Here is a 13411-nt window from a genome sequence, read left to right as displayed (position 1 = left end):
CAAATGCTAATGGCAGACTTTAGGATATCTATTGTACCAGAACACTTAATGGTGATTAATAAACACAAACAGTTAAGTATTTTGGATATGTGAATGGTGGCATGTAGTAGAAAGCTGAGGAATTTCCTAGAAGTACAGCAAGCAGATATATTGAAAATCCACTTAATAAACTGAAAGGGAGGAACAATGGACATTTAAATGTAGCATTTCAAGTATATAGAAATGAAGACCATAGCACTGAGAGAAAGTAGCATATAAAGACGATTTTGATATGCATGTGTGACAGGCATTATGTAGAAAAGGGGCATCTCATCTAGTTGTACATTCTTGGCTAAAAAGGTAATTAGGAACTGATATATCTGTGTTTAACTGGAATCAGTTGAAGTTGGGTAGTGCCAAAACTAAATCCAAAAAAATAAATAAAATCTTTTAAAAGGCTTTGCTGTCCTGTGTACTAGATTGCGATTATGTAGTTCATTACTTCTAGTTTTTTATGTCTGAGTGCTGGTATCAGAAGTGGTTTGCTCACTTTTCAAAAGAGTTGTTGCAGGTCAGAAGCAGAGCAAAGAGTACTAATGGATGCTGTGTTATTTAAGTGTTTTGGTTCTTACAGAATAGCAGAACATCAATTGCTTTCAACATTAGTCAAAACATAGCATGAATTCACTCAATCTACACAGAACATATATCAGCCTCCAATCCACTTACAACCAACCCACTATTGTGAACCCACTCTTGTTAGTGCAGAGGATTAGTAAATGTGTGCTAATCTGTACTTAAATCTCAGTATCAGATTTAGAAAAATTTATGGACTAAATCAAGAAGCAGGGAAGTAATATTCTCTGGATCATGATACAACAGTGGCCAAAACTGTGGAAAGTGAAAAGTGTATTTTCTAAAACTAGCTAATAACACCACTTTTTTGTAGTAATACCATAAAATTATATATCAATGGAAAGATAATTTAATCAAGAATGTAATGCAAGAACTTTTATGAAGGATTTGCTATTAGTATAGCAGTTAGAGTATAAAGAAGAAAAGTGAAACACGTAGAAAAAATGAGATATACAAAAATTACCACGTCAGTTAATACTTAGTTGGGTAACCTTTAGTATGAATTACGGCCTTACAATGTCTTCCCATGGAGTGAACCAAGTGTTTTAGTTCTGCAGTTGTTATAATGTGAAACCAAGATTGAATGATTGCTTCTATTAACTGGGTTTTATTGCTGGGTCGCTTCTGACTAACAAGTTTCTTTAGTCGGCTCCATAGATTTTCAATTAGGCTAAGGTCTGGGCTATTCCTAGGCCATTCCAGCAATGGAATATGATTATCTTGAAACTCAAAAAAAAAGTGGTGTTATTAGCCATCAAACCTCAAAAATACACTTTTCCCAAAAGGTTTCCACAATTTTGGCCACTACTGTATGTGAAAGAGAATCGAAGAGTGGTAATGGGTATTCTGCATTCTGACTTTTGCATGCATAACAATTACACTGTGCCCAATCAAACTTTCTTATTGGCTCTCGTCAACCAAAAGGCTTTGCTTTAGAAGAGGTTAGGTTTAGTTCTAAAGTGTGAAGCATTCAACTACTCAGATTAATGGAAGCTTTAGCAACCATTTTTAACCAAAACCAAGATTTTCCCAGAGCTGCTTTTAACAAAATATATTAAAAAGAAATAGAATAAGATTACAGAGAATGCAGCAACTCAGTTGCTTTCATTTTAGAATCCAGTTTGTGTCCTAGGTAGCCAGTTTTTTACTCAACATCTGTGGTAGCTGAACAATGTATAGATAGCAAAATATGAATTTCTTTAAAGTCCGAACACAATTCAGGTTGGGATGCTGGCAAAATCAGTGGCAGCAGCATGAAGAGGTTAGGAATATATCTGACTCGTTGCCTAATTGTTTTAACATGTCTGGTTTGAATTCCCACACTGAGCAAGAGGTTAGCTTCAATGGCCTCTTTCTATACAAATAGGAAATGTTTTTCCAGTACTGAGGTGAAATGTTATCCATCTATCCTTAGTTAACCAGAAAGTTGTACTGGCATGAAATTTGCTGATTGCTGATCCCGCTTCTGCCTCTATTGCTTCTGTTCACCTGACTTCCTTCAAGATAATGGGTGTCATTATGAATGTTACACACCTGAGGCTGACATCATTCAGATGCTGTCTGAATAAGGGAGACTTAATATAAAATTATACAAGGTTATACAATTATTGTGTAAGTGTATAATAATGTATACAATATTGTATGCAATTATATATTATACAATTATATTAAAACCCAATTATTTAGACAATATAGTGAAACCTCCAGAAGGCAGCAAAACAAATTCATAAAAAATTGTCTAGGCATATTTGTGACCTAGTTAGGTATAAGGGAGGGGGGTGGAATCTAAGCTTCCATGAAAAGACCTGCAGCTCTCATTACCAAATCAGTTCTTTTTTATATTGCAATGTGGAAAAAAAACCAGGGCAAGTCCTTTTATCCAAGATCAGTTGCAAAACTCCTACCCAGAACATACAGTGGATAACTAGGTAGACTTCCCATTTACTTTTAACATTTAGGGAACTTCTTTTCCTGAACAAATCAAAAGAAATAAAAGCAGCTAAGGAGAACTTAACCTGCCTTAACCAAAAACTCTCCATTGAAGAGTGGGAATCTATACAAAGCAAAGCAGAGTGTGGTGGGAAAGGAAAATAAGTCTCGAAATTCAGCCTAATACCAGAACATAGTCTAGGCTTAATCCACACAATCCTAACCAGTTACTTGGATACCTACTGCAAGGGGTATTAACACACTTGCTCATAAGTGAGGCTGCAGCTGTAGATTTCCAGAAACTTTTTTTTTTCATTTTTTTATTTTTTTTAAAATTTGATTTATATGCCACCCTTCTCCGGAGACTCAGGGTGGCTTACAATGTGCTAAGCAATAGCCTTCATTCTTTTGTATATTTATACAAAGTCAGCTTATTGCCCCCACAACTGGGTCCTCAATTTACCTACCTTAGAAAGGATGGAAGGCTGAGTCAACCTTGAGCCTTGGCGAGATTCGAACCTGCAGTAATTGCAGGCAGCTGGTCTTAATAACCAGCTTAATAACATGGTGCCTTAGACCACTGTACTACCAAGGCTCTTAATAAATATCTAGACATAACTCTCATTCCTTTCTCTTCAGTGTCTCTTTCAGTCATGACTTGGGTTGCTGTTCAGGAGGAAGTTTATGGTTCTGCTCATGTGTACAGATAGTCCTCAAGTTGCAGCCACAATTGAGCCCGAAACTTATGCTGCTAAGTGAAATATTTGTTAAGTGAGTTTGCCCCATTTTATGACTTTTCTTTCCGCTGTTGTTAAGTGAATCTGGATTTCCCATTGATTTTGCCTGTCAAAAGGTTGCAAAAGCTGATCACATGACCCTAGGACCGTGCAGCCATCATAAATATGAACCAGTTGCCAAGCAACTGAATTTTGATCAAGTGACCATATGGATGCTGCAATGGTCATGTGAAAAACAGTTGTAAGTCACTTTTTTCAGTGCCGCTGTAACTTTGAATGGTCACTAAATGAACTGTTGTAAATCAAGCACTACCTGTACTGTTATCAGGATCATGGTGGAGAAAAGGCAGGAAGCCATCTAGATGTTCCACAAGAGATTGCAGATCCTGGGAAAAGAACAGAAGCACTTTATCATTGGGCCTTGGAGCACAAGTTTGGAAGGGTATTTATCCTGGAAGATTTATGGAGACCAGGACTCAAATCTAATTTTTTTAGGTCTATGCCCTGTCTATCTTTCATACTCATGGAAACCACATCTTGGCTAAATTATGAAAACATGTTTGGGAGCATTCTCAGCTCCGGGTGCCATGTCCTTTCCAATCACATCATCATCATCACATACATGTCCACTCCAGAGCTCGAACCCCATGTTCAAATCAGCAGTTGTAAAGCACCTCACTCTGAAGCAGGACTTTCATTACACAAACTGGAACCCAGGACAAATGCTCCAGCGCCATTTAGAAAAGAATAAAGATTGACGTCAGCTCTTTGGGGTAGGCCAGATCACGATACAGACACAGGAAATACTAGAACTCTACTTTATTGATACAGGCTATATTAATTACATTGTAAGTCTGAGAGCATTTCTTCTCTATACATCTCACCCCAACCATCATGCTTGTAAAAACACCTCATGCAAAGGAAGAGGGGATGGATAGAACACATTATATCTTGGTAAGATTTACCTTCCACTCTCACCATACTGTCACAGTGCCTCACTCAGTACACCCCCAACAGGGCATGTAAGAAAGTCTAAATTTGGACGGAGACCTGCAATTCCTGCAATATCCTGCAATGGATATACCAATTTTGCAATATTGGAAAATATTGCAATGGATATGGTAGAAACTTATTGGTTGGGTTGACAGCAGAATGAAGGCAAAGACTTGAGCAGCAGAGCCCCAATTTTTTATCCGGCGATTAATAGCCCAGGGATGGGGGAGGGAGGGGAACTGACGGTCATTGTCTGCAAAGTGGTCGTGGTCAGAGACACCGGCTGAGCGGCCTCCCGGAGGATGCGATAACCATTAACCAAAATCCCAACCGCGGCCTGTCAGCGCTGCTGCGCCTGAGAAGAAAATACCAAGGGAGCAGGAGTGGGGGGTGGGGAAGGACTCGGTGCTGGAGCCCAGCCAGACCCTATGCCGGACCAGCATCAATGTAGTGTGGGCCTGTGAGGAAAGAGGCTCCTGGTTGGACTTGAAGCGACCCCTAGTAAAGTCTCTGCCTCTTAGGCGCGGGGGGGGGGGGGGCGGAGGGGTTGGGGGAGGCTCCCTCCAGCCTCGCCTCCCTGGAACAATGAGCCGGCTGCCTTGCTTGCTCCCTCACTGGCTTCTCGAAGGCCTGACGGCCGGCTGTCCCCAACCTCATCGCCTCAGGCCACTGGCACCGTGTCATTGCCACCGAGCGGGCCTCCCGCCTACCCCCCTTTCTCCGACCCAGCCGCTCATCTGTCACCACGCTCTCATTCCCGTTATTTACATCTGTCTTTAGCATTCTAATTACTCGTTTTATTACTTTCGCCTGGAGCAATCTCGTAAAACGCAGCCACAAAGAAAGACGCCGACCAACAATAAAGCCGGGCCTTAGATTCCCGCTGCCGATTAGGTTCCGCCCTGGAGAGGAGGCGCGAGCCGAGATGACCTCAACGTGTCCTCATGTTAGCCGGCTCAGCTCTCCGAGGAGGCCATTTTCCTCCCTGGGGATCCGGCGCCGAATCCCAGCTCCAGCCTGGATGGCTCCAGAGGAAGAAAGGGGAGAGCAGAGGAGCTGCTGCCGGCGAAGAGCGCTTTTCCTCCCTTCCCCCCACGCAATGAGAAAAAGGGAAAGCCGGGCATGTAGACCCTCTCTCGTCTTCGTCGCTTTGGCTGTTCTTTTTTTTTTTCCTTTTCTTTCGAAGAGCTTCTCTGCATTTGTTCTCTATTTTTCGGGAGGGTCGATCCTGATGAGGAAGAGTTGAGCGGTCATTTTTAAAAAAATCAAGAGAGAAAGAAAGAGAAGTAAAAGCGTTTTTCACCAGACGGTCCCTTTCATCTGCCGTTTAAACGTGACGTTTGTTTTGTTCAAAGCAGCTGTAAACCAAAAGCACATTTATTTATTTTTATGCTGGCCAAGGCTGCCAGATTGACTACTTTAGCCTGGAACGGAGCGCTACTTAATGCCCCGGGACAGGCTTCATTTAAAAGGGCACAGGATCCGGGAGCAGCTCTCGGTCCAAGTTGCTTAAAGAGTCTCAATGCGCTTCAGGATTGCACAGTACGGGGGGAAAAATCGCTCGACTTTGCTGAAGGCTTTTCCTAATCCTTTATATAGCTGCCTTTTTAAGCAGGTTAATAAATTGATAATCGATGGAGCAGTCAAAAAAGCAAGACAATTGTTTAATGGGTCTTTTCGTCTCCTGTTTCCCACCCGCCCGCTCGCTGCTAAGCCAAGCAGGAAGACAAGCTTCGCCTTCACCTCCCTTCTCTCTGAAGTGGGAGGGCTGGCTGGCTGGTTGATGCGAGGCTAAAGGAGGTGGGGGGGCGGAGGCTGAATGCAGATTTCTTTTATTTATCTGGCCTAGTGAAATGCTTGTTGCACTCAGCGACAATTTAATGCCTGGCCTAATGGGTTTCCCTTTATTATCTTTCACTAACACAATATCCTCCAGGAAAAAAAGATGACAGAATATATGGATTTTTAGATAAATAACAGGGGTAATTTATTGCCCTTGATGCTCCTACTGATGGAATGGTTGATAGATAATGTAATAATATGTACATAATTAAGCGGGCTTACTCTTCGTCCATCAAATTAAATTTGGCTGCACTGGATGTGTGTTTCTCCCCACTCCTCCTCTCAACACATCATAACTGGGATTTCATATGAAACATTTTCTTCCCAACTTGAGAGGGGAAATTAATGTCAAAAGAAGATACCACTACAAAAGGAGGCAAGTACTTAAAGATAGTACTAGGAAGTTTCTGCTGTCCTACACAAAGCAGGGAATGTCCTGGGTAGATATATATTTTCAGTTCTGTTTTTTGCAGATGTGGATAGCTGTGGTTTCATTTTGGGGTCTTGAGGCTTCAAGTCATATAATAAAATATTTGGGGGAGGACTATCCATCACCTCTTGAACAGCCAAAGCTATGTTTAATACCTATAAAATGCATTTGACCAGCAGAGGTTCTTCTCAGGGACCAGATTTATAGTTACTGGAATTTTAGAGAATGGCATAAAGCATTACAGAAGTATTAGACAAGGCTGCAAACTAAGGAGAAATCTTGTATAATGAAAGTTGGAAAATATGAACACATTCGTTATGAAATGGAGGGGAGAAAAAAATTTGCAAAGGGGGGATGCATGCTGCCTGTAGGTGCCCAAGATGTATTTAACAGTATGAGAGCACCAATTTATACTCATTTTTTATCTTAAAAATGAAAGCAATTAAGCATAAAAAATGTATAGAAAATCATTAGAAGGGAATCATCTCCAGTACTACCACATTTTCAAAAATAGAAAAAAGTAGTTATAGACATCAAGGACAAACAAAAATGTATTATGAATAGATGAATTAACACAATTATATGTGTTAAGGTGTTCTGAACAATACAAATCCATAAAACAGCTGTAGCTTAAACTTTTTGTAAAGCAGGAAAAGAATCCTATATTTGAAGTGCAGTTTTCAAAGAAATACGAATTTGCTGAAATTTTGTTTTTGGAAATAGGAAAAGATTGAATGCTCCATGGAAGTATCTTGAAAAGTTAGGTTGTTTAATGTACTTAAAATAACACATTAATATCAATATTAATTCTGTATCATTAGGCATTAATTCTATATCAGAGTTGAAATCTCAAGTGAGGAACAGCAGAAAACAGAAACGGGATTGTTTTTTACCAATATTAAGTAAAAAAATGTTTACATAGGTTGATGTCAATACTTCAATAAGTGAAAATTGGGCTTTTGATGGCTGATTTCCACTTATTAAAGTCAACCTATGTAAACATTTTTGACTTAATACTGGTCAAAAAACCAACCTCCTTTCTGTTTTCTACTCTTCCTGTTCTTCACTTGAGATTTCAACTCTGATACAGTATTAATGCCTAATGTTTTTTTCTATATTCCCTTTTAACACCTTTCTTCATATCTTTGACAATTTCCTTTGTGCTGCATCTTATATCACAAGCCTTTTGGGCAGGAGACTTCTTAGAAGTTTCTTTTTCAATACAAATAGCAATGTGCGTACATATGTTTCTATGTGTGTATACCTGCAAGAATATATTGACAACATGTTAAGTTTGTTTTTAGTGTGGATGCCCACAAGAATCTGCTTTTCCACTCTTAGTCTTTATTACCTAGTTTAGGAACTCCTCTCTCAGAAGCCACTATCCAGAATCTATCATTCCCCTCCAACACCCCTGAAAGACTGAAATGATGTTGAGGCTGTTATCCTGTGGTAGCCACTGGAACTCAGTGGAGCTAGGGATACTGCGGAACAGAGATGAAACCCTGCTAAATAGAGTTTGGCCAGAATGATAAAAAGAATTGAGATCAGACATAACTCTAAGTCACTGTAAACCATAGTTTACTGCAATTGTGTCCATAAGAAGTCAAAATAGCAGTTCTGGTACTGAGATCAAGTCTTCACTCCCAACCACAGAGTTACAGTATGGTGTTACATTAAACAGGCCAGGAGGAAAGTGACAACACAAAGAGAGTTGTATCTTTGTCTGAGTGCTAACCTCCTAAAAGTTTTAAGGACTGGAACTATTAAGATTTCCATTTAAAGACTGATTGTAATAAGATGTGCCCGAGAGACCAAAGTCAAGAATACCGGGAATCTGCATGGGCCAGCCTTCACCTGCCCCTCTCCCAACATGCTAGGAGCACCAGCTCCAGAAGAGCCGGTCTGGGGGACCCCAAGGCCTTGAGGGCGGGTGCTGGAAGGATCAAGCGCTATCTCGGTGTCCTTCCTTTAACCCTGGTGACCCGGCCAAGCCAAGCCCTGGTCCGCCCCTCGTTCTTGTGCATCGGCTGGAGGCAGGGCGTGCTTGGTCTTCCAAACTCATCTAAATTACATCAATAACAGAGCGCACTCTTTAATGAGCTCTCAACTTTAAAGACTTGAAGGATATTAACAAGCCGCTTGACAAATGGTGCTTAGAAGCACATTAAAGACGCTGCTAATGGAGCGCATAATGACGGCTAATTTTCGATCAGATATAAATTAGAGCCCCAACAGTTATTTGCCTTAAGGACTTTATGTAAATGATCCTGTTCTGTATAAACTGAAAAGCGAAGAGCGCCCGGCCTGTTGGCAGTCCTCGAGGAGATGATTAATAGAGCTGCAGCCGAACTGGGCAGGCGAGACGCGTGGCATTTCCAGCGGAAAAGTCACGCGGGGGGGTGGAACGGTAAATAGCGTGGCGAGCGACAAGGAGCGCGGCCGGAGGGCGAGTCGGCGCAGGCCGGCGGCGCAGCGAGGACAGATGGGGAGGGAGGAAACCGAGAGCTGGGACAGAGCGAGTCACGCTCCGCGCTGGCATCGGAAGGGTCGCCTGTGCCACCTTCGGGGCACATGAGCTGCTCTCACCGGCCTCCAACTCGTCCTGGCTGGGCTGCCTTCCTAAAGCATCCAAGATTTGGTAGGGTCACCTTTCTCCGTTCAGATCCACCGCCCAATGACAAAGGATTAGACTTTAGCCTGGGTCCCCTTCAGTCTTGGTCAAAAGTCTTGACTGTCTAGGAGGCAAGAGAATCATTCTGGATGTTGGAGAAGAAACGCTACACGGTTCTCTTCCCAAAAGACCAAACCTCCTTCCCCCTCGCAGCTACATTCGCAACGTGGAGATTTACAATCACTTACCTCGATTATTCTGCTTTCTCGGTGAAGGGTCTGTGCGAGCTTTGGGAAGCAACTCGCCTAACTCGAACGATAAAGCCAAACCCCACATTCAATGTGTTAGGGTATTTTCAAGTTGTTGGATTCTTCTGAAAGCAGATGAATTGACGTAATAAAGGATTTTGCCTAATACACAGTTGAGATTTCCCGCCATTGTTTTTCTATTCCAGGTTGTTTTCTTCCAAATAGCGTTTCTGTTCAAAAATCTGTTTGCCATCAAACCCTGGCCACGCATGATCGGTTTATCAAAGCATAGTTCAGTCAAGCACATGCAGCCACCTGCATGTGCTTGACTGAGGATTGATATAGAGGGAGGAGATACAAAACTCTCCATTTTGCAAAACAGACTAGATGTCAGAGTACCGCATTTTACCTTATGACTTACCCATACCAGACTCTGCAAAAATCCGAAGTGCTAGATGGCAGCAAAGGAATACAGAATAGTTAATCTATTTGTGCCTTCAAATTTTCCTCAATACTGAACAAGCAGTCCTCATCAGTGCAAATGCCTTCATCAATTCTAGAAAGGGCCTCTAGGATATCTAAAGCCAGATAAGGAATTAAGATTACTTTTTATTAGCAGAGCCTCATGAGATGTGTTTGATAGAAAGACACAGGGAGCTACAAAGACTTCAGTAGAATGACTGACTGGCCTGAAAAACAAAGCAACTTGTGTCAACTTGGTCTTCTTGTGTGTTGTTCCTCATTAAAGGGCTGGTCCTGTGAACTGATATAGCTGTTTTTGTTTCTATTGATATAAACTGAGCAACTGTGTATATATTGCATTCATTTTGTGTGTGAATATAAATAAAATAAACTGTCCAATTAAACAATGAGGTAAAGTAAAAGTATCTTAAATGTCTATTTCTGATGACTTCATAGACAACTCCATATACTTCACTTGACAATAGTATAGATATGATTTGATATTTCTTCTTCCCAAACATTTTGTTGAACTTCCCTGTCTAAACTATAACTGGGTAATTTCCTAATGACTTTCATCCAGGTATTAGCCATGTCCACCAAGTTTAGCATTTTAAGATCAGGCAAGGTCAGCTAGGTGGTGTCGCCAGTTACCTCAACTATTTTCCTCTTTAATCAAGATGAAAACACTTCTGAAATACCATATTTTGTTTTAAAAAAACACCCTTTCCTCAACTCTCTTCCTCTCGTGTACACTGGGAGTATAAACCTCAATTTCCTGTCAAAAGATTCTTGTAATCTCCAACACTTTTGGATGGGAGGTTGAGAAAAGGCTGTTCCAAGTTTCCACATCTTCCTTGAAACATGAAATAAAATATCTCGTGAAGGGCAAACTCCTGGATATATGGGTGAGTCATCTGAAGTGCCACAAAATGGTTTTTGGAGAGCAGGAACCATTATTTGTTTCTACTGATTTTGATCAAGATACATTAGTTGTAACCTGAAATTGTTGGGGGGCACGGAAGAATGTATTTGTACATTTCTAATACATTAAAATCTTATTGTTTTAATTTAGAGCAGTGTTTCTCAACCTTGGAAGCTTGAAGATGGGCCCTGCTGGCTGGGGGATTCTGGCTGGGGGATTCTGGGAGTTGAAGTCCACCCATCTTCAAGCTACCAAGGTTGAGAAACACTGATTTAGAGACTCCCTTCTAAAAAAATAAAACTCTCAGCCTCTTGTTTCCTAGGAAGAGGTTTGACTGCCTGGCTGCTCTTGCAATACTGTATTGTTAAGTTTCAGCAAGGCCACCTGTTCAAGGAGGAATGGCATGCCCTCTTCCACTCTGTGCATCTGTTGATAAGGTTGAAGGCCGTCCCTCAGTCAATCAGCCAAGTCTCTTGTCCACAGCTGCTTGGACCTGGGCAACTAAAAAGATGGACCCTCAGAGAAAAGGACGGCCCTTACAAGTTCCACCAGATAACATTTCCACATTCTGGGAACTTGCCTTTTAGCTGCAACAAATGAGCCTGAAACCCTAAATTCTTGCTGATGAAAACAGGGCTAGACAATAAGGTCGCCCCTGCAGAAAGTCCACAGACAGCCTCAGCTTCTTGTTTTGCTCTGCCAGTTGGGAAATTAAAGGGACCGGCCACTTTCCTAACCCGGGGCCCTGGCCAGCTCCCCCCCCCCCCGCCCGCCCTTTGAGAGCTATTCACTCAGCCGGTCCCACCGAACTTCCTCGGGCCTTCCCGCTGCGTGTGTGTGTGGGGTGGGGTGGGGGGTGCTAGGCCTTTGCGCTCCCTGCCGGTTGCCTAGAACTCGGCTTCGGCAGGCCCTGGAGCGCCAACAGGGGGCACGGCTACAGCTTTTTCCAGACTGGCTTCCTGCCTCCGGATCCAGAAGTACAACAGAGGGTTGCGAAAGAAGCAGCGGTTGTTTTCCACGTGGTGGATCAGAGCTTTCAAATGGCTTTTAAAGTGCAAGGGAAAGGATCGCCGCCAGCAGGCAAGGCCATCCTGTGGCTTCCTAAATATGAACTCAGGTAGCTCTGGGTTTATTTAACACATCGCGCGGTACAACAACTCGTACTTTAGCAAGTATCCCAGTCTCCGCCTTCTGTCCTTCCCATCGGTCAAGAAGAAACTTGGATTCTTGGGCACCAAACGGAACCAGTTGAAAAACGTGGGCAGACGTCTTTGGGAGCACACAGTAGGAAAGCCAGAAAAGAAACACCCTAAATGGCTTGCATGTTACTGATGCCCCGCTGCCGGTATACGCTAATCTGGATTTTCCCCACCCCCGCCTCCCCCCAACATAAAAATTAGCCAGTCACATTTTAGCCTATGTGTGCTAGTGAAATTGGACTAATTCAATCACAGGTAAAACTGTTCCATGAACGTTCTGGGAAGTGTAGGACCTTCCAAGCCACGTCCTCCACGCGCCAAAGGAGGGGCCTCGGCGGTTCCCGCCAGGGGTAGAAAAATTTAACAGTAACAGAGTTGGAAGGGACCTTGGAGGTCATCTAGTCCAACCCCCTGCTCACGCAGGAGACTTGGGGTAAGTGAGGGAAAGCTGCGCATAACTGCCTGGGACATTGTTCTCAAGAGTTATTTTTAACTCTTAAATTGAGGACCCGGATTATGGGAGCAATAAACCAACTTTGTATAGAACAACACCGCTTGGGGGGTGGGGGGCAAAGCCCTAATAAGCAGGTATATACAAAAAAGTATGCAGGCTATTGCTATAATGCATTGTAAGCCGTCCTGAGTCTACGGAGAAGGGCGGCATATAAATTGGACTAATAAATAAATAAATCGTGATAAGTTGTTGACTATAAACCATAATGTCTGGGTTCACATGAGCCAACTGAGGAGTGAGGGGATAACGTTTTGGTTTAGCCGATATGCGAAATTTCATTCGGAATCGATTTTTTTTTACCATGCTGCATAGCTAACAAGGCTTTTCCACTGTTCCTTATTTGTAAGATGAGTGATTTGGCGACTGTTGCTATTCGGTGGAGAGAAGCAGTCAGTCTGCAATTGCTCGGAGAGTGCCTTCTTATCTGGATTGCTCGCTTTCGAAGGGTGACACGCGATTTTCAGCTCAGTTCTGCTTTCGAATCCACGACCTCTGCTTCCAATACTTCCCCTGGGAAACGAGGGCCCTACCCAGAGCCTGCTCTCCTCCTACTAGACCAAACCAATCTAGTCAATCCTCTCGCAGATGGACACTGCGGAAACCCCTGAAAGCAGATTTGTTACTTGTCCTATACATTGAGAGAGAAATCAGCTTTGCTGATGGAGCGGTTATGGAGTTTGTCTCCAAGTATCCGAAATCTATCAAGCACCTATGCTTTTAAATTCCAGTTGAAAAATAGATCTTAATTTTTCTGAAAGATTTGACATATATTTTCGTCGTTATGAAATGCTGCTAATGTTCCAAATGGAATTCCACTTAATAATTACATATGCAGAGATGGGAATTAATGTTATTAAGTGTTATTATTGTTAATAAGCCAGCTCCTTGGGAAAAACTCGATAGATG

Source organism: Pituophis catenifer, unplaced genomic scaffold, assembly GCF_029215685.1.
Source record: "Pituophis catenifer annectens isolate HBS135680 unplaced genomic scaffold, rPitCat1.0.hap2 SCAF_8, whole genome shotgun sequence".
Lineage (NCBI taxonomy): Eukaryota > Metazoa > Chordata > Lepidosauria > Squamata > Colubridae > Pituophis > Pituophis catenifer.
The sequence above is the reverse complement of the archived record's forward strand: the minus strand, read 5'-3'. Positions refer to the sequence as shown.